Source organism: Amblyraja radiata, chromosome 5, assembly GCF_010909765.2.
Source record: "Amblyraja radiata isolate CabotCenter1 chromosome 5, sAmbRad1.1.pri, whole genome shotgun sequence".
Classification (NCBI taxonomy): Eukaryota; Metazoa; Chordata; class Chondrichthyes; order Rajiformes; family Rajidae; genus Amblyraja; species Amblyraja radiata.
The window spans coordinates 21,444,646-21,470,046 of NC_045960.1; the positions used below are offsets into that span (position 1 = coordinate 21,444,646).

At 42.8% G+C, this 25,401-nt stretch overlaps 1 long non-coding RNA gene across 1 annotated transcript; it reads right to left on the reverse strand.

Annotated features, from left to right (window-relative positions):
* Positions 1–10,286: 10,286 nt before the first annotated feature.
* LOC116973064 lies at positions 10,287–11,345 on the reverse strand. The gene is made up of 4 exons (XR_004411990.1): positions 11,147–11,345; positions 10,762–10,851; positions 10,583–10,648; positions 10,287–10,343 (listed from the first exon to the last, which is right to left on the reverse strand). It is a non-coding gene; the product is annotated as an uncharacterized LOC116973064 (long non-coding RNA).
* Between the last annotated feature and the right edge of the window lie 14,056 nt (positions 11,346–25,401).

A 25,401-nucleotide genomic window follows, 5' to 3' on the forward strand; every position in this document is an offset into this window, starting at 1 on the left:
CAAAGGGGCAGTGTTTAAATAGATACATTTATTTATACCCCAATAATCAGCGATTCAGCAATACTTTATCTACAGAGCATAGTACAACCTCTTGCTTCTTAAGATTGACAGCTTAAGATTGACAGGTTCTTCCGAGAGAGGAAGGGTTAGCCCATATATGGTTATGATGTGAAGGCTATTTTTCTGTAGATCAAGCATCTTGTTTTTTTTACTTAAATGACGCACATTATAATCTTATAGAGCAAGGGTAGGAGCAGAGTGTCTGAACATCCTCTTAATGTTTATATTATAGAGGAGACATTCATGAAGTTGTGCTTGTTATCTCGCTTGTGTTATGGGAAAAAGAACATAAACATCTTTGTTAGCCTTGTTAGTGTAATAGGAGCAAGGGTAAGCATTTTCTGCTGGCTTTGCAATTATTAGGAGAAAGGTAACAGCCTTCTAGTTTCAGCTGAATCCATTTTTGTAACTTTTAAATCTTTTAAACTTCCTCATTCCTTCCTCTTTATCAGTTTATGATAACATTCACAATCCCCGGTAGGTACATAATGGTCGCAAGCCGTTAACAATAAAAATTAGAGCGATGATTAATAAAACGATAGAGCCATGGTGTAATATATTATTCCAAAGTCCATCAAGCCAACTGAATGGCTAGCATCTTCCATTTACTTAATTGTACCCATGCACGTCACTGTCGACCTTATGGATTTTCTCAATTTCTTGGGAAATATTGGTAGTAATGCCATTTATATTAGAGGATTAATCAGGGATCTAGGCACAATACTCTTCTTATTATAATACAGGTTCCTCTTTGTTGATATTCATGATCAATACTTATTTCATAGTAAGAACGTTTTTTAATATACAATAGTTGTAAAAGAGTTTACACGATTATGTACAAAGATTATCAAGAATTGAGAATGGAGTTGTCAACTATCTTTATGCAGAGCTTATAAAAAAATGAAGAGTAATATTTAGAATTCATACATTTCAGTCTGTTACCGTTAACTCTTATACAAACTCCCCCATTGAATTGCTTCAGGTTATTTATCCATGACTGGGACCTGCAGATTAGTTTTTAACTTCTTTAAGCGATTAACATCCATATGTTCAAATGTTACAATATACCATGAACTAGAAGCATTATGTGTCTGATTGTAATTTGGTTTTGAATCTGTCCTTGAGCTCGTAAGGGGTTATGGCACAAACCCGAAATCCTAATCAGGTAAAGAAGCTTGTTTACCTTACAGCAGCTTGTTCACTGCTTAACACTTCTATAATTGTAGCCCTTCGCCGTTACAGCGCGTAAGCAGGCTGGCATGTTATTCCACCACTGCTGGCAAAGCCACGGAACAATAGGCTATTGGTCTTTATGCAGGGATATGGAGAAAAAAGCTGATTAATCTTGCCGTTAATTACTGTAAAGGTGTTCCCTTCTGCCATTATAGATGACAGAATAATATTGGTATCAAGTACTAAAGGACTATTTCAAATAGCTCTCAGATCTTAGACAAAACACCATTCATTACGTCTTCCCACTTTCGGGGTCTATTACACAGACTTTGCATTTTCACTAATAGTGCTTGTTGCAATAAAGACAATCATGTAAATCATAACGATTATAGCTATCCCTTCTTTAGCCTCTAGGGCCAGTCAATATTGTTTTAATTCATGGCAAGGCAGCACCCACCAGCCGGCAAATACAACACATAATCCTCCGCCATTTCCGCCACCTCCAACGTGACCCCACCACTCGCCACATCTTCCCATCTCCCCCCATGTCTGCCTTCCGCAAAGACCGCTCCCTCCGCAACTCCCTCGTCAATTCTTCCCTTCCCTCCCGCACCACCCCCTCCCCGGGCACTTTCCGTTGCAACCGCAAGAAATGCAACACCTGTCCCTTCACCTCCCCCCTCGACTCCATTCAAGGTCCCAAGCAGTCGTTCCAGGTGCGACAAAGGTTCACCTGTATCTCCTCCAACCTCATCTACTGCATCCGCTGCTCTAGATGTCAGCTGATTTACATCGGTGAGACCAAGCGTAGGTTGGGCGACCGTTTCGCCGAACACCTCCGCTTAGTCCGCAATAACCTACCTGACCTCCCGGTGGCTCAGCACTTCAACTCCCCCTCCCATTCCCAATCCGACCTCTCTGTCCTGGGTCTCCTCCATTGCCAGAGTGAGCAACAGCGGAAATTGGAGGAACAGCACCTCATATTCCGTCTGGGGTCCCTGCGTCCTTATGGCATCAACATTGAATTCTCCCAATTTGGCTAGCCTGTGCTGTCTCCTCCCCTTCCTTCACCCTCTAGCTGTCTCCTCCCACCCTCCCATCCGCCCGCCCTCGGGCTCCTCCTCCTCCTCCCTTTTTCCTTCTTTCTTTCCCCACCCCCCATCAGTCTGAAGAAGGGTTTCGGCCCGAAACGTCGCCTATTTCCTTCGCTCCATAGATGCTGCTGCACCCGCTGAGTTTCCCCAGCAATTTTGTGTACCTTCCCCTTTTTTATAGTCAGTTCATGTTAAGGGGCTGAATACACTCATCCCACATGATTCTTATGCTTTGCCCATAGTTCGTAGGGTACGTGGACCAGAGCCATAGTAGGCAGATCCTCAGTAGGCAGCTGTTGCTTTTCATAGTGTCCCATTCCTTACTGACCCATGTGACCCATATGATGATAAGGCTATTTTTCTGTAGATCAAGCATCTTGGTTTTTTTACTTAAATGACGCATATTATAATCTTATAGAGCAAGGGTAGGAGCAGAGTGTCTGAACATCCTCTTAATGTTTATATTATAGACATTCATGAAGTTGTGCTTGTTAGCTCGCTTATGTTGTGGGAAAAAGAACATAAACATCTTTGTTAGCCTCGTTAGTGTAATGGGAGCAAGGGTAGGCGTTTTCTGCTGGTTTTACAATTAATAGGAGAAAGGTAACAGCCTGTCTTACTTCTAGTTTCTGCTGAATTCATTTTTGTAAATCTTTTAACCGTACTCACCACCTGGTAGGCTGTGCTGGAAGGTTAGATCACATGGGATCCAAGGAGAGATAGCAGAATTGATAGAAATTTGGCTTCATGAAAGGAAGCAGAGGGTGATGGTGGAAGGTTGCCTCTTGGACTGGAGGCCTGTGATTAGTGGTGTGCCTCAGGGTTTGGCAATGGGCCCGTTACTGTTTGTCATCTATATCAATGATTTGGATGAGAACATGCACGACAAGATTAGTAAGTTTGCAGATGATACAAAAGTGGATGGTTTTGCAGATAGTGAAGATGGTTTTGAAAAATTGCAGCAGCATCTTGATCGATTGGCCAGGTGGCCTGAGGAATGGTTGATGGAATTTAATGCAGAGAAATGTGAGGTGTTACATTTTGGGATGTCTAACATGGGCAGGACCTACACAGTGAATGGTAGGGCTCTGGGTAGTGTTGTAGAGCAGAGGGATTTAGGAGTGCAGGTGCATGGTTCCTTGAAAGTGGAGTCGCAGGTAGATCGGATGGTCAAAAAGGCTTTTGGCAAATTGGTCTTCATCAGCCAGAGTATTGAGTATAGAAGTTGGGAGGTCATATTGCAGTTGTATAAGATGTTGGTGAGGTTGTATTTGGGAGGGCATATTTGGAGTATTGTGTTCTGTTCTGGGCACCGTATTATAGGAAAGATGTAGTCAAGCTGGAAAGGGTTTACGAGGATGTTGCTGGGACTAGACTGTCTGAGCTATAGGGAAGTTGAGTCGGCTGGGAGCGCAGGAGGATGAGGAGTGATCTCATCGAGGTATATATCATGAGAGGAATAGATCGGATAGATGCACAGAGTCTCTTGCCCAGAGTAGGTGAATCGAGGACTAGAGGACATAGATTTAAGATGAAGTGGAAAAGATTTAATAGGAATCTGAGGTGTAAATGTTTTACACAAAGGTTGGTGGGTGTATGGAATAAGGTGCCAGAGGATGTAGTTGAGGAAGCGACTGTCCCAACATTTAAGAAATAGTTAGATAGGTACATGGATAGGGCAGGTTTGGATGGATATGGACCAAATGCGGGCAGGTGGGACTAGTGTAGCTTGGACATGTTGGACAGTGTGGGCAAGTTGGGCCAAAGGGCGTGTTTCCACAACGTATCACTCGATGACTCTATTACCTTAAACCTAATAGAATAGTGATCGCTGATCTCAAAAGTCTCATCCACGAAAACTCCATCCACTTGCCCCACCCAATTTCCAAAGACTAGATAAAGTGTTGCCCTCTCCCGTGTAAGACCTTGTATATATTGCCTGAGGAAATTTTCTTGGACGTTTTTGACAAATTTTGCGCCATCTAAACCTTGTGCACTATGACATTCCCAGCAATATTAGGAAAGTTAAAAAATCCTCTACGACTACAACCTTACTTGTCCTGCAGCTGCCTGCAATCTCCTGGCATAATTGCTTTTCTAATTCTCGTTGACTATTTGGATGCCTGTGGTACATTCCTAACGAGTTGATCATCCATTTCTTATTTCTCAGCTCCACCCATATATTATCTCTAAACACTGCCGGAACATATTCCTTAATCAATAAAGTGACACCCATTGCTCTTTGAAGGGCCTGTCCCATTTTGGCGACCTAATTTGCGAGTTTAGGAGAGTGTCATGGTCTTGTATCGCCGAAGTAGAACATCTACGACCTCCTTCGACTATGTAGAGAACCTCCTACGAATATGTAGAAGACCTCCTACGACCATGTAGAAGACCTCCTTCGACTATGTTGAAGACTAGCTTCGACTATCTACGATTAACACGCCAATGCTCTCGGGAAATTGGACACCGAATAGTGTAGAGTGAAGACGACCACCTTCGACTTCAGACAACTATACCGAAAACAAACTACGACAAGCTATGAGTGGCTACAGCTGAAATGATCACCTAAAAAAATGACGTAATGTTTACAATGTTATTTCACTATAAAATGGCATGCAGGGTGTTTTTTAAAATCATTCTGAGCCATGTATGTAAGGAAGGAACTTGTGAAGAAAATGATGGCAGTAAAAATACAACCCCTGCTCCTTTTGCTTGTACAGCCGGAAGGCAGAAGAACAAGAACAAGGGTGAAGAGGAAGCCCAAGAAGTGGTCTGAGTGGGTGGAAGCGCCTCTTCCAACAGAAATTCAGGTTGGGACAGTATGAAGACCTGATAAATGTGCTGCATGAAGAGGATTTGGCTGCTTTTAATTTTTTTTACTAGAATACCCCCTGAGCTGTTTCAGGAGCTGAAGACAAAGGTGGGCCCTCTACTGGAAAAAAAAGGAGACCAATATGAAGAAGCCACTGGAATCAGGCCTGCGCCTAGCCATCACCGCTACTTGGCATCAGGAGACTCGTACAAGAGCCTCTCCTACAACTTTCTTGTGGCCCACAACACCATCAACAAGATTGTCCGAGAGACCTGTGAGGCCATTATTAAGGTTTATGAAGATAATGTGATGGACTGCCCTAGTACACCAGATGACTGGAAGAGAGTGGCGCATGGCTTTGACAAAAGATGGAACTTCAATCACACGTGGGGCAGTGGACGGCAAGCATGTCGCCATCTGGTGTCCACCCAAGGGAGGGTCAAAATACTTCAATTACAAGAGGTTTCATTCCATCGTACTGTTAGTTGTGGTGGATTCAAATTATACCTTCCTGTATGTGGATGTGGGCACACCTGACAGTGTCGCAGATGTAGGATCTGGAGAGAGACCTCCCTTGGGCAGGCACTGGAAGCAGGAACAGCAGGCATGCCTGATCCAGAACCTCTGCCAGGAGAAGTCAACCCAGACATATTTTACACATTGGTTGGTGATGATGCCTTTCCACTCAGGTCATGGATGATGAAGCCATACCCACACAGGCAGTTGACAAATGAGCAGAGGATCTTCAATTGCAGGCTGTCCAGGGCTAGGAGGGTTGTCGAAAATGTATTTGGTATCCTCGTCAGCAGATTTAGATGCTTGCTGACTATGATGGAGCAGGAGCCCAAGAATGTGATGGACAGATTCCGCTTCAGCATCGAAGGGACACCAATCTCAACTGTCTCTGAAAGGTCAGTGAAGAGATTTGGGAAGGTATTTAACAGCAGCCTGAAGGACACAGCATCAGTCCAGGCAACCAGTCAGGAGCTGGAGAGCTGGTTGAGAGCAGTAGACCGGTCGGGGCTTCCTGGCAAGTTCAAGGCATGGTACCTGCATGGTATCCTGCCAAGGATACTCTGGCCACTGCTTGTCTACAAAGTCCCAATATCCATTGTAGAGGGATTGGAGAGGAAAGTCAGCAGCTTTCTCAGGAGGTGGCTGGGACTGCCCAGGAGCCTTAGCAGCATCGCCCTTTACGGAAATAACACCAAGCTCCAGCTGCTCCTGAAGTCCCTGGAGGAGGAGTTTAAGGTGACTCGGGCCTGAGAGGTGATGCTGTACAGGGACTCCAGCGATCCCGAGGTGGCTCAGGCAGGGGTGGAGGTGAAAACTGGGAGGAAGTGGAGAGCCGGCGAAGCCGTGCTGCAAGCGGAGTCTCGGATACGCCACAGACTCCTAGTGGGAGCAGTGACTCGGGGAAGAGCTGGTCTGGTAATCTACCCAACTCCCCAGTTTGACAAGGCCAAGAGGAAGGAGAGGCGCAGGCTGGTCCAGGAGGAAGGTAGGACAGTAGTGGAGGAGGAGAGGTCTACCAGAGCGGTTGGCTTGAGGCAGCAGGGGGCCTGTACAAGGTAATGGACCGAAAAGTCACATGGACTAAGCTCTGGCAGGCTGAACCACAGCGCATCAAGTTCCTGGTCCAGGCAGTGTACGGTGTTCTGCCCAGCCTATCGAACCTCTTCATCTGGGGCAAAGCGGAATCTCCGGATTGCCCGCAATGCTCAGGCAAGGGGACATTGGAACACATCCTGAGCTGCTGCCCAAAGGCTCTTTGGCAGCGCCGGTACACCTGGCATCACAACCAGATTCTTAAACCCATTGCAGAAGCCATCAGCATGGGGATCAGCAGCTGCAGACGAGCTCGGCCCACCACCCAGATGATTACCTTCGTGAAGGCCGGAGTGCAGCTGCCAGGAACCACAGCAGCTGGGAATCAGTCAGGAATCCTGGCGACTGCGCAGGACTGGCAGCTTTCTGTAGACCTGGTGAAACAGCTGAAGTTCCCACAGCACATTGCCACAACTACCCTGAGGCCAGACATCCTCCTGGTCTCAGAGGCAACCAAAAACATCGTCTTGTTGGAACTGGCAAGTGCCGTGGGAGGACCGTCTGGAGGAGGCACACGAAGGGAAGATGACCAAGTACAAAGAGCTGGTCATAGACTGCCGTAAGCAGGGCTGGAATGCAAGGTGTATGCCCATCGAGGTTGACTGCAGAGGTTTTGCAGGGCATCACTCGACAAAGCCTTGAGTGCACTTGGCATCAATGGAATGGAGAGGAGAAGAGCCATCAAGAATGCCACAGAGGCAGTGGAGAAGGCCTCGAGATGGCTCTGGATCAGGAGAGGAGGTCCATGGGGAGGAGCGAATGCCACCTGAACACAAGTCGTGGTCTGATCAACCACGGCTGGATCGCATGGGTGAGGGTGTCTGATGTTGAAACACCCAATTGACCCCAGGTTACATCACTGATGATGTGTTCAGAAGCATCAATAGATGTATTTTTATCAATCACACTGGTTGATGATGATGCCTTTCCACTCAGGTCATGAATGATGAAGCCATACCCACACAGGCAGTTGACAAGTGAGCAGAGAATCTTTAATTACAGGCTGTCCAAGGCTAGGAGGGTTGTCGAAAACGCATTTGGCATCCTCGCCAGCAGATTTAAATGCTTGCAGACTACGATGGAGCAGGAGCCCAAGAATGTGGAGACTATTGTGTACACAGCATGTGCCCTCCACAACCTGATCCGCATCAGAGGTGCAGCAGCAGCATCTGCAACAGACATGGAGGAGGGTGACCTAGTGGACAACCATACAGGAAACATAACACCAGGTGCATGGAGAATTGGAGTACAGGCTGCACCTGTGGTGTCACTGCAGCAATTGCCAGGAAACACCGGGAGAAAGAGTGCCAAAGAGCAGAGAGACCATCTCTGCTCTTTGTCTCTCTGCTCTTACTACAACTCAAAACTGGGCAGTGTGCCATGGCAGAATGAAATGATTTGAAGAAGCAGCAAACATCACACACCACCACTCCAGGAGCAGAGCCCACTGCAGACAAGAAAATTCATTTCTCAGGTTCTTTCAAATCCTGCCGATTTTGTTTAATTCTAAGTGAAGTGGACTTATTGAATTTCTCTTTCTCTTTTAAGTTAAAATGACATTTTTGCAAATGTCGGTTCTAAATGCAGTGCTTATCTTGCCTCTGTTTGTTTGATTAATGTAAATATATTTAAAACAAATATCCTTTTAAAAAGCATTGCATTGCTTGTTTTATTGTTATAATCTTTGCTCGCGTTTTATTGTTTAGATTAATCGGAAAATTTAAAAAAAATGTTCTTTTACAAACAGTTTGTTGTTTGCGTTTTCTTTGTATTTTTAGATTCATCAAAATGTATGAGAAATTCAATTTGAATTCATTGTATTGCTTGCTTTAGTGTTACATTTATCGAGATGTGTAAAAATGTTCTTTTAAATTCAGTGTATTGCTTGTTTCAGTGTTACATTTATCGAGACGTATAATAAATAAACCCATTTAAATGCAGAGCATTTGAAGTGCTTGTGTCTGTTTTCATTCATAAAAATAATTGTGAGAACTAAAACTGTAAATACAATGCCTTCCTACCTTAATTTTGTGCATGTTTAAATTATCTAAATATATGAGAAATGAAATATGAGATATGAGTGATGACTTGAGGGACTATTATTTAAAAAATGGTAATCATATATCAATTCGAGTTTAAAAAACATGAATTCCTTTATTGTGAATGACAGGTATAAAATTATCATAAGCAAACAAATTTTGATAACAGCATTTTTAGCAAAATATTTTAATAAACCTTAAATGTGAGAACTTCAAAATAAATCTATACAACTGCAAACAAATAATTTTAACAAACACTCCACATGAACAGAAACATCAACATCAAAGAGAAAATCAATTATGCCCCTGGTCCCTGTTGTAATCCCCTCGTGCTGGTGGTGCCAGTCTTTCCTGTGGATTGTAGTCGGCATAATCTGATGCCATTGAAGATAACACTGACCGACATCCACTATAAACCCACTGACTCCCATGGCTATCTAGATTACACTTCTTCCCACCCTGCTTCCTGTAAGGACTCCATCCCCTACTCCCAATTCCTCCGTCTACGCCGCATCTGCTCCCAGGATGAGGTGTTCCACACCAGGGCATCGGAAATGTCCTCATTCTACAGGGAACGGGGGTTCCCCTCCCCTACTATAGATGAGGCTCTCACCAGGGTCTCTTCAATACCCCACAACACTGCTCTCTCTCCCCTTCCCCCCACTCGGAACAAGGGCAGAGTCCCCCTAGTCCTCACCTTCCACCCCGCTAGCCGTCACATACAACAAATAGTCCTCTGTCAATTTCGCCACCTCCAACGTGACTCCACCACTCGCCACATCTTTCCAACCCCCCCCCCCCCCCTGTCTGCTTTCCGCAAAGATCGCTCCCTCCGTAACTCCCTGGTCAATTCTTCCCTTCCCACCCTTTCCACCCCCTCCCAGGGCACTTTCCCTTGCAACCGCAGGAGATGCTACACTTGTCGCTTTACCTCCCCCCTCGACCCCATTCAAGGACCCAAGCAGTCGTTCCAGATGTGACAGAGGTTCACCTGCACCTCCTCCAACCTCATCTATTGCATCCGCTGTTCTAGATGTCAGCTGATCTACATCGGTGAGACCAAGCGTAGGCTTGGCGATCGTTTCGCCGAACACCTCCGCTTGGTCCGCATTAACCAACCTGATCTCCCTGTGGCTCAGCACTTCAACTCCCCTTCTCATTCCGAATCTGACCTTTCTGTCCTGGGTCTCCTCCATGGCCAGAGTGAGCACCACCGGAAATTGGAGGAGCAGCACCTCATATTCCGCTTGGGCAGTCTGCACCCCAGAGGCTTGAGCATTGACTTCTCCAATTTCCAGTAGCCCTTGCTGTCTCCTCCCCTTCTCAGCTCTCCCTCAGCCCTCTGGCTCCTCCTCTCCCTTTCTTCTTCCCGCCCCCCCCACCCTACATCAGTCTGAAGAAGGGTTTGGGCCCGAAAAGTTGCCTATTTCCTTCGCTCCATAGATGCTGCCTCACCCGCTGAGTTTCTCCAGCACTTTTGTCTACCAAAGATAACACTGAACCTGCAGGCTGTAGGTTAACGTATGTCTGTGGTGGTGTCATAGATAACTGTCTCTGAAAACAAAACAAGATCAATTGAAAGGCAAAAACAATAAAAACCATCAAAAGCTGAGCTTTAACATAGATTCTGAATTAAAACTAAACTTTTATGTCTTATGTCTTTGCGGTCCCATCATGGACTTTTTGAAACACATAAACATTACGAATAGAAGGAGGGTGAATTTAACAAACTGTGATTGACAAATAATTAAAGGACAATCTAACCTCACAATTTTATTTTTTAAATTGTATACCTGGTCAGCCTGCAGATGTGGTTGTGCCCCCATTCGCATGTGTGGTGGATGTCCCATCAGTGACTGCTTTTGAAGCACAGAATCACATATGTGGAACTCAAATAAAATTAAAATTTCTCACTGAGGAGCTCTGTGACAAAGAATTGCAACTATCAAAGCGTTTATTATATATTTTATACCTATTCAAAATAATGAGATGGTTGCTCCATGGGAAATATCTGAAGTGGTGCCACCTGTTGACGTTCTACTTGTGGCATCGGCTGCTCAGACTACAACCCACATGAAATCATTGTGATTATTTCATCTAAGAAATGGGGCCAAGGAAAGAGCATTCACGTCGCGGCCCTGTTTCAACCAATCTTTCCACCACCACGCACAAGAAGCACAAGAAGCGCAAGACAGACACCATTGTGCAGATGCCAAGAAGTGTGTTCAGCTCTGGCTGAACAACTTCTAATCTTGTGTGTGGACTCGATAAGAAGAAGATCTAAGAAATAAATTTTAAGGATAAATATTGCAGCCAAACGTAGACAGAATGATAGACAAATGAAATGACATAATGACCTGTTTGCAGAAATCCATCACATAGTTTAGAAGCCCTCTGGTGAATGTCAGCATGCGCTTAGACGGTGCACAATTTAACAGAGAGCCAATGAATCTGGTGAAGCTCTGTACATACTCCTCTTGTGTGTTGGTCTTGGGGTCTTCATGTAATGCTTTGTTTGCGTCTTTTGCCTGTTCAATGAGCTAAAACATAAATGACCATGTCGAAAGTACAATGATGAATGGATGTATGCATTGATGAATGAGAAGATAAATATGCAGAATTTTTACACAAGGGACTTACAATCGTGATCAGTTCATTCTGTTCTTCCTCTTCGTCATCATTAGTGGCTGGCATGCGCCATCCTCCTCTTGGAGTGCTGCTGACTGGTGGAGGGGGTCATTGTAGATGTCCCCTCAAGTGGATCTTCCACCTCTGCACGGGGCGCACTGGGCAGTGGATTTCTCTTTTGCAACAGGAATAAATAAAATTTGTTTTACAATGTGTCAAGACCATCAAGACAAACTATTTTATAAAAATTACCTCCTTGCAGCTCTTCCTACTCTCTACTCGCACAATGTGCGATTTCATGAAAGACCACTTATCGTGAATCCACTGTTGCCTCTTGGTGAACTTTTTCCCAGCAGACCCTGATTTTGTCCCCATGATAGTCAGCTTTCCATATATTGTCCGCTGGCTCTTGAACCACTGGCAGAGCTGATCATCTACAAAATTTAAAAAAGCCAGTGTGAATTGAGTAACATAACCTGTGAAAGCTGCCTGCATGTCTGTGAAGAGAAGGATGAGGTGCTGCAGACAATAAACCATGCACTTAAAAACCATTGAAGCCTGTGTTAGTTGCCGGCCTGCCAGCAAGAGAAAGGAAGAAGTACAGAAGATAAACAAAGTAGGGACTTTAAAACAAATAACATGTGCTAATTGCCTGCCTTCCCGCATATTTAATGTATTGGAGACAAGATTGCAACTTCAAACTAACATAACCTGTGAAAGTTGCCTGCAAGTCTGCAAGAGAATGGAAGAGGTTTTGCACGAAACAATTATGAACTTTAAATCTAAAGGAGCCTGTGAAAATTGCCTGCATGGCTACAAAAGAATGGTAGAGCTACTGAAGTTAAAAAATAAGCAGGTACTTACAGGTGCAGTCAGGCAACTCCTTGGCCTTTTCCTGGAGTAATTTGTTCTTCTTCTCCCTCATCCTGTACTCTTCATGTTCCTTATCGTACAGGATCGTGTTTTGCTGATACCATTCCACCAGGTCTCCTTCCTGCTGTCTGGTGAAGGTATCAGGCAAAACCTTCATCCAGCCCTTCCTCACCATCAATGAGGCATCAATGTCTGATGCTGTGTCTAACACAGACACAGCAGAAGTGCCTGTATTGCTGGCTTTAAATGGGCCAGTCAAGGATGGGGTGGTGGTGGGGACATGGCCTACCTCCCTGGTCTCCTCAAGGGAGCTCTCCTCCAGGGTTTCCTCCTCCTGGGCTCTCTCCTCCTGTGGCATCTCCACCTATGCCAGCTCCTCCTGCTACTCCCCCTCCTGGGTCAGCAACACCTGCATGGCAGGCTTTGTTGACGGTTGTGCTCTGCCCCTGCGCTGCTGTCTTCTTTGGAGCCATGTCTTAAAACAAGTCTGATGCTGTTATAGGAAACTCGCAATGACCGCGCCCTGGAAGGGCAGCGCATCACGTGCTGCTGTTTACTTACCTTTTTTTTCTCAACGAGCTATTACAACGAGCAAACGCGATATACTAACACTATGACTATCTTTGATTACCTACGGTAGCATGCCGACCTACGACAACCTACTTCGACTAAACCTACGAGTAAAAATATATCGATATTTTTCCACGCTGACCAAGTTTTACTCAGCATGCTAAAAAAAATTCGTCGAGCCTTTGATCGAGCCTCGACCAAACTGAGACCGCGAGTATGCGGGAACTTCTCTCGAACATGAAGGAGAGTTACAATGACCTCCTCGGACCACGTGTCGACCATGCTGCGAGTTTGTGGTGAGCGCAAACTCTTCTAAACTCGCAAATTAGGTCGCCATAGTGGGACAGGCCCTTTACCCCCACCTCTATCTCTTCTGAAGCATCTGTACACTGGAATATTATGCTGCCAATCTTCTCCCTCTCATAACCAGGTTTCTATAATGGCTACAATGTCCTCGTCTCACGAGTCACACACACTGAGTTAATCTGCCTTATCATTCAGGTCTTTTGCATCAAAATAAGTGCAAATAAGTAACAACATCCATTAGTTTGCCCAACCTCTCCAGAAATGTTGCCTGACCTGCTGAGTTACTCCAGCATTTTGTATCTTTTTGCATAAACCAGCATTTGCAGTTCCTTGTTTATACATCTTCAGCATTCTGGTAAATCTCTTCTGTCCCATTTCCAAGGCCTTCACAACCTTCCTGTAATGTGAACAGAACTGAATGCAATACTCTAAATGTGACCAAAGAAAGTCTTATAGAGCTGCATCATGACTTCTTGACTCTTATACCCTGACCACTAAAGGCGAGCATAACGTACGCCTTTTTTTGCTACTTGTAGGTATGGTACAAAACTTACCTTCAGCGGCGCTGCAGTTTTGTCACTGCCCGTGTGCGTGACTTTTGCGTCTTTGAGAGGGGGGCGGGTTTAAAATGCCGTTTTCTCCAGGCTGTTCAAATCGAATGGGACGGATCTCACGCAGGGGACAAGGCAAGGAATGCCGTTTAATTTTGCATAAAAAAGTGCTTCTTAAGGTGCCTTTAATCAAAATTTTAAGTTGCGAGAAGGTGACTTGGGGCCCATCCGAAACCGGCAGTATTTTTCCTGCCAACATGGGGTTCAAATTCACCGCAACCACAACGTTCCAAACCATCGCTTTCCACAAAATCCCACTCGCAAGATGATTTAAATGGCCATTAATTTACAGCAATTAAACACTAAATTCCTTCCATTTGGCCTATAAATGAATGACAATGAGATTTTAAAATCATGTTATTTTGTGAATTCTTGTGTGAATGTTATTTGGACACTTTGGCTATTTAAAAATGTTAATCTTTTCTTAAGAAATGGATAGATGTTTAGATCTAGCAATTGAATTTTGTAATTAGCTACAATTGGGTAACTAACTCATTATATGCTTTAATATCAGGACATCCAAGTAAGATTGTTTAATATTTGTTTCAGAATGCTTCAATCTATATTAACTGAACATTTCTTTCAGTTCTCTTAATTTTTAAGAAAGTTATGGGCTTTTGACTGTCCTTGATCACAGCTTTTGTGTTAAGTCAATGGAAAAGCAATAGGGAACAAGATGCTAATTTCCGAGTATGAAAATGGCCATAACTTTTTTAATACTGAAGATATGAAAGTGAATTAGGTGTCAAATTAAAAAAAAATTATGCTTTATCTGATGGGATAAATTGCAGACTTGATTTTTTAAATCTCAACATTTTGTAACATTGCTATTACTTGTGTTGCCATTTTCAGGGAGCTATGGACCTGGACTCCAAGATCCCTCTGCACATATGCAGTTAATGGTCTTGCCATCAACTGTATAGTTTCCCCTTACATTTGACCTTCCAAAGTGCAACACCTCATAACTACTCATAATAAACTCCATTTGCCATCTCTTTGCCCATTTCTGTGGATGATTATACCCTACTACATATTTTGACTGCCTTCCTCACTGTCCATAAGTACAGCAATCTTGGCGAGGTTTGCTTCAACTTATGATGCCACTATCAGGGAATTATGTACTTGTACTTCTAGATCTCTCCTCTTCAGGTCCCTGTCGTATGCTGTGAAAGTTCTACCCTGGTTTAACTTCCCAAATTCCATTCCTTGGCGCACCTACCCAGCTGATCAAGATCCTGCTAAGAATCTGGATAACCTTTCACTTTCTGAGATACTATCTATTTTAGTGTCATCTGCAAACTTACTAACCATGCCTTGTTGACCAAATCATTGATATTGATGAGAAACAAAATGGACCTAGTACCGAACTTTGAGCCACACATAGTTATGGTACTCCAGTCCCAACAAGCATCCTTCCATCATCTCCCTCTGCGTTTTACTATCAAGCATGTTATGTATTTGAAAAGGAACGATTTGCAGGATGAAAACTAATTGAATTATTAAGATTAAGTGAGTTGGAAGTGATTCCTCAGGTACACTGAATGGTTTGTTATTTTGGCTTAATTGATAAGAATTTCTATGCACAACTAATCTATTGTGTCTGTTTCAGGTTTTGAAAAATGAATCCGTTAAGGCTTATTCCGAGTATTAGTGGATCGAATATGTCTGATACAAATCCTTTCAGTCAAGAGAAAAGACTTAGTAAAGTTCGACGAAGTACTGTTGGAATGCTAGCTATGCAGGAGACAATAAAAGAAAAACAGGTATTTCTTTAATTAACAATACACATTAGATTTAGACTTTAGAGATACAGCACCAAACAGGCCATTTAGTCCACAGAGTCTTCACCAACCAGCTGCCACCCCTGTACATTAAAACTATCCTACACACTAGGGACAATTTACAATTTTTACCAAAACCAATGAACCTGTACGTCTTTGGAATGTGGGAGGAAATGGGAGCACCTGGAGAAAACCTACGCAGTCACAGGGAGAAAGTACAAACTTTGTACAGACACAACCATAGTCAGCATCGAACCTGGGTCTCTGGCGCTGTAAAGGGCCTGTCCCACTTGGGCGTCATTTACACGACATCCTAAAAATTGTTTGGCGCGTCATGAGGCTTGGTGGCGTATGCAGTGACGCACGATAACGCGCGGCGCCCCAGGATTTTGTAATGCTCAAAATCCTCGCGCGCCACCTGCGTGACCTATCCCTTGCGCACGCTGACGTACTGATAGCGTACGCTGACATACTGATGGCGTATGTGTAGCGCGTGGTGATGCATGGTTACGCACGGTGACGCATGAACATTGCCTATGCTAATTTAATATGCGTCACTGTGCGTCAACTTCCGTAACCATGCGCTGCCCATACGCCGTCGGCACGCCATTTGCGCGTCATTTGAGCGCCGCACCACGTGACCACCCGGGTATAAAGGCGCGTAGTTTTGAAAGATTTTCACTGGGAAAATCCTTGCCACGGAGATCAAACTAAGTACGAACGACATCGCAAATGGCTCCCAAATGAAGCAGGGCCCTCAAGAGCACTTGGCGCGTGACTGCCGTACTGCTAGACGATTTTCACACGACAGCCACTACCGGCCTGTCGCGTAAATGACGTGCAAATGACGCCCAAGTGGGACAGGCCCTTCAGGCAGCCACTGTGCCACCCACAACTAATCAAGTAAATAAATAAAAAAGATTGTTAATGCTCATTTGTTCTGTGTCTGCCCATTCGACAAAACTGTCCATATTCACCGGAGATTTAAAACTATGCTGGAGATTTAAACCTTTTCAAAAAATGATTTACCATGATTAATCAGGATTAATTGATTAATTAATTAAGTGATTTTATTTCTAAACTCTAAAGCCAGGACTAGCGTAGGATGGTATGAGAATTCCTTGTTTTTGTAAATAAATGTTTGGTAACTTTATAGCCAGTTTGTCCAGTAAAGCTAAGCAAATTGTAAACATGATCACATGCAGAAACATGCATTCAGAATATTTTGAACAGCAAGATGCCAAATAACTGGATTGATTTTCAAGGTAAGAGGTCGGTTGTTGGCACAACTTTCTTGTGAACAAATACAATAGGAATTTAGTGAAGTGCAAGCATTGTGAAACAACTTTCAAATATCAGCCATCCCCATCATCATTCAAATATCTGGAACACAAACATACCTTCAATTTTGACCCAGTGCCAGTTGGCATTCCATCCTGCACAAATCAAGGAACAATTCTTATGTATTTCAAGAAGAAATCAACGGAAATACCTGAGTTTGTCATTGCGCTTTTGACAGCTTTAGACAGAATTTCGTTTGCCAAAAGTGTCTGTACATCCCAAGTAAGAGATAGGTAATTCGTGATATGGTCATGAAGTTTTGAATAAAAATCCGGGAAGAAATAAAGCAGGAACTGCAGGAAATACTGGAATCAGCTTTTCACTAACTTTCGACGAGTGGACCTCAAAGAGAAACCAACGCAACATGTATCGGAAGGCATTCGACAAAGTTCCGCATGATAGGATTCTCTGGAAGGTTAGATCGCATGGAATCCAAGGAGAGATAGCTGAATGGATAGCAAATTGGCTTCATGGAAGGAAGCAGAGGGTGATAGTGGATGGTTGCCTCTCGGACTTTAGGCCTGTGATTAGTGGTGTGCCTCGGGGTTCGGTGCTGGGCCCGTTACTGTTCGTCATCTACATTAATGATTTGGATCAGAACAGGGCAAGATTAGCAAGTTTGCAGATGATGCAAAAGTGGATGGCTTTGCAGATAGTGAAGATGATTGTGAAAGATTGCAGCAGCATCTGGATCGATTGGACAGGTGGGCTGAAGAATGGTTGATGGAATTTAATGCAGAGAAGTGTGAGGTGTTGCATTTTGGGACGTCTAACAAGGGTATGACCTACACATTGAATGGTAGGCCTCTGGGGAGTGTTGTAGAGCAGACGGATCTAGGAGTGCAGGTGCATGGTTCCTTGAAGGTCGAGTCGCAGGTAGATAAGATGGTCAAAAAGGCTTTTGTCACATAGGCCATCATCAGTCAGAGTATTGAGTATAAAAGTTGGGAGGTCATATTGCAGTTGTATAAGATGTTGGTGAGACCACATTTAGAGCATTGTGTGCAGTTCTGGGCACCATGTTATAGGAAAGATATTGTCAAGTTTGAAAGGGTTCAGAAAAGATTTACGAGGATGTTGCCAGGACTACAGGGTCTGAGCTATAGGGAGACGTTGAGTAGGCTGGGAGCGTAGGAGGATGAGGGGTGATCTTACAGAGGTGTATAAGATCATGAGAGGAATAGATCGGGTAGATGCTCAGATTCTCTTGCCCAGAGTAGGGGAATCGAGGACCAGAGAACATAGGTTCAAAGTGAAGGAGTAAAGATTTAAGAGGAATCTGAGGGTAACTTTTTCACACAAAGGGTGGTGGGTGTATAGAACAAGCTGCAAGAGGAGGTAGGTGAGGCTGCAATCATCCTAACATTTAAGAAGCAGTTAGACAGGTACATGGATAGGACAAGTTTGGAGGGTTATGGACTAGTGCAGCTGGGACATGTTGGCCGGTGTGGGTAAGTTGGGCCAAAGGGCCTGTTTCCACACTATATCACGCTATGACTATCTCAATTTACATCACACTGATAAGCTCTTTGGCCTTGGGATGATATGAATCAATGATACGGTTCAAAGCCTGCTAAAATTGATCATTGATAAACTTGAAAATGTTGACATTGATTTGAAGAAACAAGTAATCTGGATGACCAATGGTTCAATGGTGCTTTTATCATCACATGCAAACACACAGTGAAATTATTTTCTTACAAACAGTCCAGTAAGGTATTGCCATATCTAAGCACATCCCCGATTAGCAAATTGTGCAGAAATAGTCTACTAAACCTGCAGGCAAGAGGCGCCATGTTTTAGCGCCATTTTCAAAGTCCAGTCCATGTTCCAGTTATGAGCGGTGCCAGTTGCAGGCATGCCCCTGGCTGCTGCAGGGCCTCCAGTCGTCACCTTCCTTGGACGTGTGGATTGTCCAGTGATCCGCCGCTAATGGAGCCAGTGTCCTGAAGAAGCTCGGTTAAAAATCAGGCATTTACTAGCAATTGTGTATCAGCATGGCATTCACAGCCATGGTTGATGTGTTGTATAAGAAGCCACCTAATATGTCTGATGATGGTGATGAAGATGAAAACGAAAAGAAGAAGAGAAGATTAAGGAGTCCAATGATGAGGACGAAGGCGATGATGACTCCATTGGTGAGTGTTGAAGATCAATATGTGAGTGCTGATGTTCAACTTGCAACATTGCTGAATTGATTTGAAAAGATGCTAAATTTCTCTGCAAATCATCTGTTAGAAATGGTTTATTGCAACATCTAGTCAAAAGTTAAAAACAAAATGTGACAACATTAATCCTTGATTGCAAAACACATTGGACATCAATGCAGGCTATGCTGGGGTGGTTTTTGGGACTGAAAGATATACCAACAGTTGAGTGAGCTTTCACCCAGCCATCTTTTCCTGTCTGAAATTGAATTGCAGCTGGCATCCATGTTAGCTTAAAGTTTGGATTTGATTGAAATGAATATCCTTGCCCTTGGACAATTGCAACTTAATCAAAGCTGACAAAATATTTTATTTGATGCTGACCAATCTGGAGCAGCAACCTGGTGATATTAGTAGAAAACTATATGAAGCTATTTGCGTTAGAATTGATCAGAGAAGAAACCCAGGCATTTCAGGGCTCCTCAGTTACTTGGATGATCTAATGGATTATGACTCTGCCTGGAACTCCCGACTTGCATTCCCACCAACAAATGATCTTGCCAAAATTGCGGGAGAAATTTACATGCAGCTATTCTCAAACAAAGATGAGTAATTCTTTGATGACAATGGTGAAGATAATGATCAAGCTGAGCCACTGTGAAGCAAAGTAAATCAGAAGAGCTTGATGCCATTCTCTCCAGAAAGATTGTCAAGAAGCCAAAGCCAAAAGAGTCATATTTAAACTCTCAAGATACTTTGAAGATATTAAAGCGAGAAAGGCTATCATGGAAACCATGTTGAAACGCCCAAGCACACTAGAAAAAGTGTACAGTGTACTAACGACAATTCCTCCTAGCTCAGTTGAATTTGAGAGATGTTTTAGTGCTACCTTGTCACCAAACTGGGAGAAATGATTATCTCCTTTTTTGTTTATAAACTCCACTTATATGGTGTTATTTTGAACGTCTTCTGGGGTATTCTTTCCTCTGACTGCAGCATAGATCCTTGATTAATAACGCAATGCCACCTCTTTGAGATTGGAATTCCTCCCTCCCCACACTCCTTCCCTCTTTCTATACACTAACAATGTTAACAGTCATTTTTTAAATTATGTTTCTGTGACAGAAACAATCATGAGGACGAGGGAATTCCAATCTTCTCAGTACTAACAGAAAGTACCATCTTTTATACTGTGTCCAGGAGAAACTTTCTTCAATATTTGGATAGTCTTATTGGAAAAGGAATAGTCCTAGATCTAATCTTAAGGAACGTGGTTGGGCAAGTTATGTGAGTGTCAATGGAAGAGCGTTCAGAGATAGTGATCATAATTGAGTTTTAAGGTAGTTATGGATGGACAAGAAATTGAAATCCTAAATTGTGAAGAGTCACTTGTGAGAGAGTCACAAACAAGGGGTCATAGCCACAAAATAAAGGCCTGGTCATTTAATACTGTGATGCATAGACATTTCTTCTCTCAGAGGTGGTGGGTGGTTGGATTTCTCTGCCTTCAAGCATGGTGGTAGTCAGATTAATAGATATACTTAAGGTGAAGATAGATAAGTATTTGAAAGTTTGAGGAATTGAGGGTTATGAGGAATAGGAGTTAAAAGCAGTATAGATCAGCCTTAATCAAATTGAATGGTGGGGTCAGCTCCTCAGCAATCTCCTCCCTTACCTCCCACATTAGTCTGGGATACATTACTTCAGGCCCTGAGGATTTACCAATCAAGCTTGATAAAACATCTAATACCTCCTTATTGATGGAAATTTGTTCTCTGATTCCAATCCCCTCCTGAATCCTCCCACTAGCATTTCCACAGTGAAATTAGGTGATAAATATCATTTAAGATCTTAGCAATGTCAAACCTAAAATAATTTTGAAAGCAGAAACCTTCATCACATTGAAAAATGAGCAATGGAGCATCTATAATCTATAATATAACATCATATTTATTGAAACGCATGATCGGGGACAAGAAAGGGGGGATGTAATTTTCACAAAGGGGAGCAAACATTGTTTCAAGGTAAGGGGTGGTCATTTAAAATTAAGGTATAGAAATTTCCTCAAGCAGACTTGCAGAATGAACATGAAGGGGGTGTTGGAGGCCACCTCAAGAGAAGTATTGAAAGTGGAGGTAGGTCAATTTTTGAAAGTTCAGGAGATTGAAGGGTCTGGGAATCTGGATCAATAGAGGAGTTGCGGTTTGGGGTAGATAATTTATAGTCATAATGAATGGCAGAGCAGGTTTGAGGAGTGCTGTGGACTAATGCTCTTATTTTCTTATGTTTTTCAATGTATTAGAGTGATAGTCTCAGGATATTTTAACAAAATAAAGATGAAATTGAATAGTGGTGCTTAATAGGGGTAATGAACATACACACATGATTCATTTTTCAATGTAGGCAAGATACAGGGAAGCCAGGGAAAAAAGAAAAATGAAGCTTGATCAAGTGCATCGCTATATTATTGAAATCTTGGCGAAACAACTGCAACTGCAGAAATCTGAGGTCGAAGAATTTATCTTGGATTCACTGTCTGTAAGTAACAGGTTTTTAAATATTTGAGAAAATGTAGAAACAAAGAATTGCAGATGCTGATTTACACAAAAAGACACAAAGTGTTCTGGGTCTGACAGCATCTCCGGAATACATGAATAGCTGATGTTTTAGGTCGGGACACTTTTGATTGATTATGGGGATGGGATGGTGTGGGGGTGGGAGTGGGGAGAAGAGGGTCAGGACAAATCCAGGCAAGTAATAGGTGGATACAGGTGAGGGGGTGTGTGTGGGGGGGGGGGGGGGGGGGGGGGGGTGATAGACAGATGAATGGACAAAGGCTAAAGATAAAATGACAGAAGGTGTGAGACAAAAGGATGAAGGAGTTGTGAATTATGACATTAGAGGAAGGAATGTGTGGCACCAGGAGGAACGAGGGGCGTAAAGAAAGTGGAGGTGGGGAAAGAAGTGGCGGGAGGGATGTGGTTACCTAAAACTGAGTGCTACACAAGCAAAATATGAGGTGCTGTCCACCAGTTTGTGTGTGACCTCTGGCAATAGAGGATGCCCTGGACAGAAAGGTCAGTGTGGAAATGGAAAGAGGAGTTAAAATGGTTAGCAACCAAGAGGTCCAGTCGTCTTTGATGTTCATCAAAATGGTCACTGATTTTACGTTTGGTCTTGCCAATGTATAGGAGGCCACATTGGGAACACCAGATGCAGTAGATAAGGTTAGAGGAGGTGCATCTGAATCTTTGGAGGTAGTGATCTCTGCAGAAGGCAGAATGGGGTGGGGATGGGAAGATATGACCGGTGGTGGGATCACGTCGGCGGTGAGGAAAATGTCGGAGAATGATATGTTGGATGCAGAGGCTGGTGAGGTGAAAGGTGAGGACCAGGGGAACTATATCCGTTCCATCTGGGGGGGGAGGGAGAGCGAGAGCATGACTAGGGGACAGAGGAGACGTGGGAGACACCTATGACACCAGGTGGGAAACCATGTTTACTGAAGTGAGAGGAATTGGATGTCCGAGAATGGAAAGCCCCATCTTGGGAGCAGATGTGGTGGAGATAGATAAATCGAGAGTAAGGGACAGCATCTTTGCAAGAGGCAGGATGGGAGGAAGTGTAATCCAGATAACTTTGGGAGTCAATATGTTTGTAGTAGACATCAGCCAATAGTCTGTCCCCTGTGATGGAGACAGAGAGATCAATAAAGGGGAGAGAGGTGTCAGAGAATATTTGAGTTGTTTTGAATACATTTTGTCTCCTTTGGTCTAGCTATTTAATATAGGACTAATCCTTGCTTCCTCATTTCGAGTTAAAAAAAATTCCCAATTTGTCGTTTTCTTTTCACCCTCAAGGAAACTAAAGGTTGCTCCATTTCAATGTCAATCACTGTGCTGCTCCCCATTATCCATTCAGTGCAGATTGACAAAACATATGCTAAAATCATATTTAGATCACCTGAAATGGTTAGATCACATGGAATCCGAAAGAAGTTAGACAATTGTATTAAAGGTTGGTTTGGAGGAGGGAGTCAAAGGGAACTTGTAGAAGGTTGTTTTTCTGATTGGAGATGCAGAGGTCAGTGCTGATTCCGCTTCTAATTATTATATGCATTATTGATTTGGATGACAATGCAGTAAACGATGTTAGTAAATTTGTAAATTACAACAAAATTGGTGAATAGTGGATGGTGAAAAAATATACGTTTACGAAAGGATTAGATAAATCGGGAAAGTGGTCAAGGAATGCCAAATGGAATTTAATTCTGACATGCAAGGACTTGCATGATAAATGGTCGCGCCCTGTCGAGTGTTGTAAGCAGAGAGTTCTGGGAGTACAGGTACACGGTTCCCTGAAAGAGGCAAGTCAGGCGGCCAGGGAGGTGAAGAAGGCCTTTGGCATTCTTGCCTTCATTGGAAAGTGTATTGCTTACCATCATTGGGAAGGGTATTAAGGACAAAAGTTGGTACATCAAGATACAACTACACAATTCATTGGTGAAACCACACAGAGTACTGTGTGTAGGTTTGGTCGCCCAGCTATAGGAAGGATGTCAGTAAGTTGGAAAGGTGCGGAATAGATTCAACAAACTGTTACCTGGGTTTGCAAGCTTGAGTTATAGGGAGAGGTTGGGTCAGTGGGACTTTTTATCTTAGCGTGTAGGAGGTTGAGGGTTGACCGTATTGAGCTGTGCAAGATTATATAGGGTATGGATAAAGTGACCGCTCACTTTTTTTCCCCTCAGGGTAGAGGAGTCTAAAACTAGAAGGCATTGGCTTAAGGTCAGTGGGGAGAACTTTAAGAGGATTCCGGGGGAAACATTTTCACTCAGATGGTAGTCCATATTTGGAATAAGCTGCCAAAAGATGCTATGGAAGTGGATAGAATTAGGACTTTTAAAAGCCATTTAGCAGATATATTGATAGGAAGGGTTTAGAGGCCAATGGGTCAAATGCAGGCAAATAGGGGTATACCAATTTGGTTGACATGGTGGGCTGAAGAGCTTATTTCCATGGCTTTTAGTTCTCTAACTGTGACTATAAGATAGTATTTGATGATTGCCGGTTACTTCCAAAAAATTCTCACAGCCATCAATCTCAAGGTGATCTGATTAATGGAATGTTACAAAATGTTGAGATTTTAAAAATTAAGCCTGTAATTTATCCCATCAGATAAAGCATAAAAATAACTTTAATTTGATACCTAATTAACTTTCATATCTTCAGTATTTAAGAAGTTATAGTCATTTTCATTCTGGGAAATGAGCATCTTGTTCCCTATTGCTTTTCCATTGACTTAACACAAAAGCTGTGATCGAGGACAGTCAAAAGCCCTTAAAAATTAAGAGAACTGAATGAAATTTTCAGTTATTATAGATTGAAGCATTCTGAAACAAATATAAAACATCTTACTTGGATGACCTGAAATTAAAGCATATAATTAGTTAGTTACCTAATTGTAGCTAATCGCAAAATTGACCATTGTGACGGAAACAGTAATAAACACCCAAATTCCTTGAAAATTCAAAAATGTGATCAGAACTTTAATTTTATTGTATTATATGCTGTGTCCGTAACAGACAGGTAAATAAATTACAATTTCTAGCAAAAGACCAAGTCTTTATGGAGAAGATCAGTTGCTAGCTGGTACATTGGCATATCATAATCAGTAGCATCATCATACTCCTCAGATTGTAACCAATAAGCAACTCTGTACATCTTGTTTTTCCTCAACTTTTCAATTTTGGCATTGTAAACTACAAGTTTTTGCTCTTCAAACCACGCATGATATGCCTTTCTGCCCACTACTTTCCCATTAAGAATGTCCTGTGGATCATCACATTTGGAGTAGTCCAAATTCGGATAATCTCTGCGAATGCTGTGTAAATCAGTCTCTTTTGCTGGGCATTTGGATTGACAATTTTGCATTTCTTCTTCGGTGACATCTGTTTAAAATGTAAAGAAAAAAACCCACTGAACAGCATTAACAGAAACAAGTTATTTGCAGTTTTAGAAAAAAAGGTAGAAATGATAAAGTTAAATGCTAAAAGAAATAGTAAATACCCAACAAAAAATTCATATTCATCAGTTTCATCAAATCAATTAAATTCATCTAAATTCAATTATTAGATCTAAACATCTATCCATTTCGTAAGAAAAGGCTAACATTTTTAAATAGCCTAAGTATCCAAATAATAAATAACAAACTGATCCCATTCACACAAAAATTCACGATATAACATGATTTTTTTATTTTACTTTGTCATGTCAAATGGAAGGAATTTAATGTTTAATTCCCATAAAGTAATCCAGAAACACCACTCTCAAGATAATCAAAATAATTATTTTTT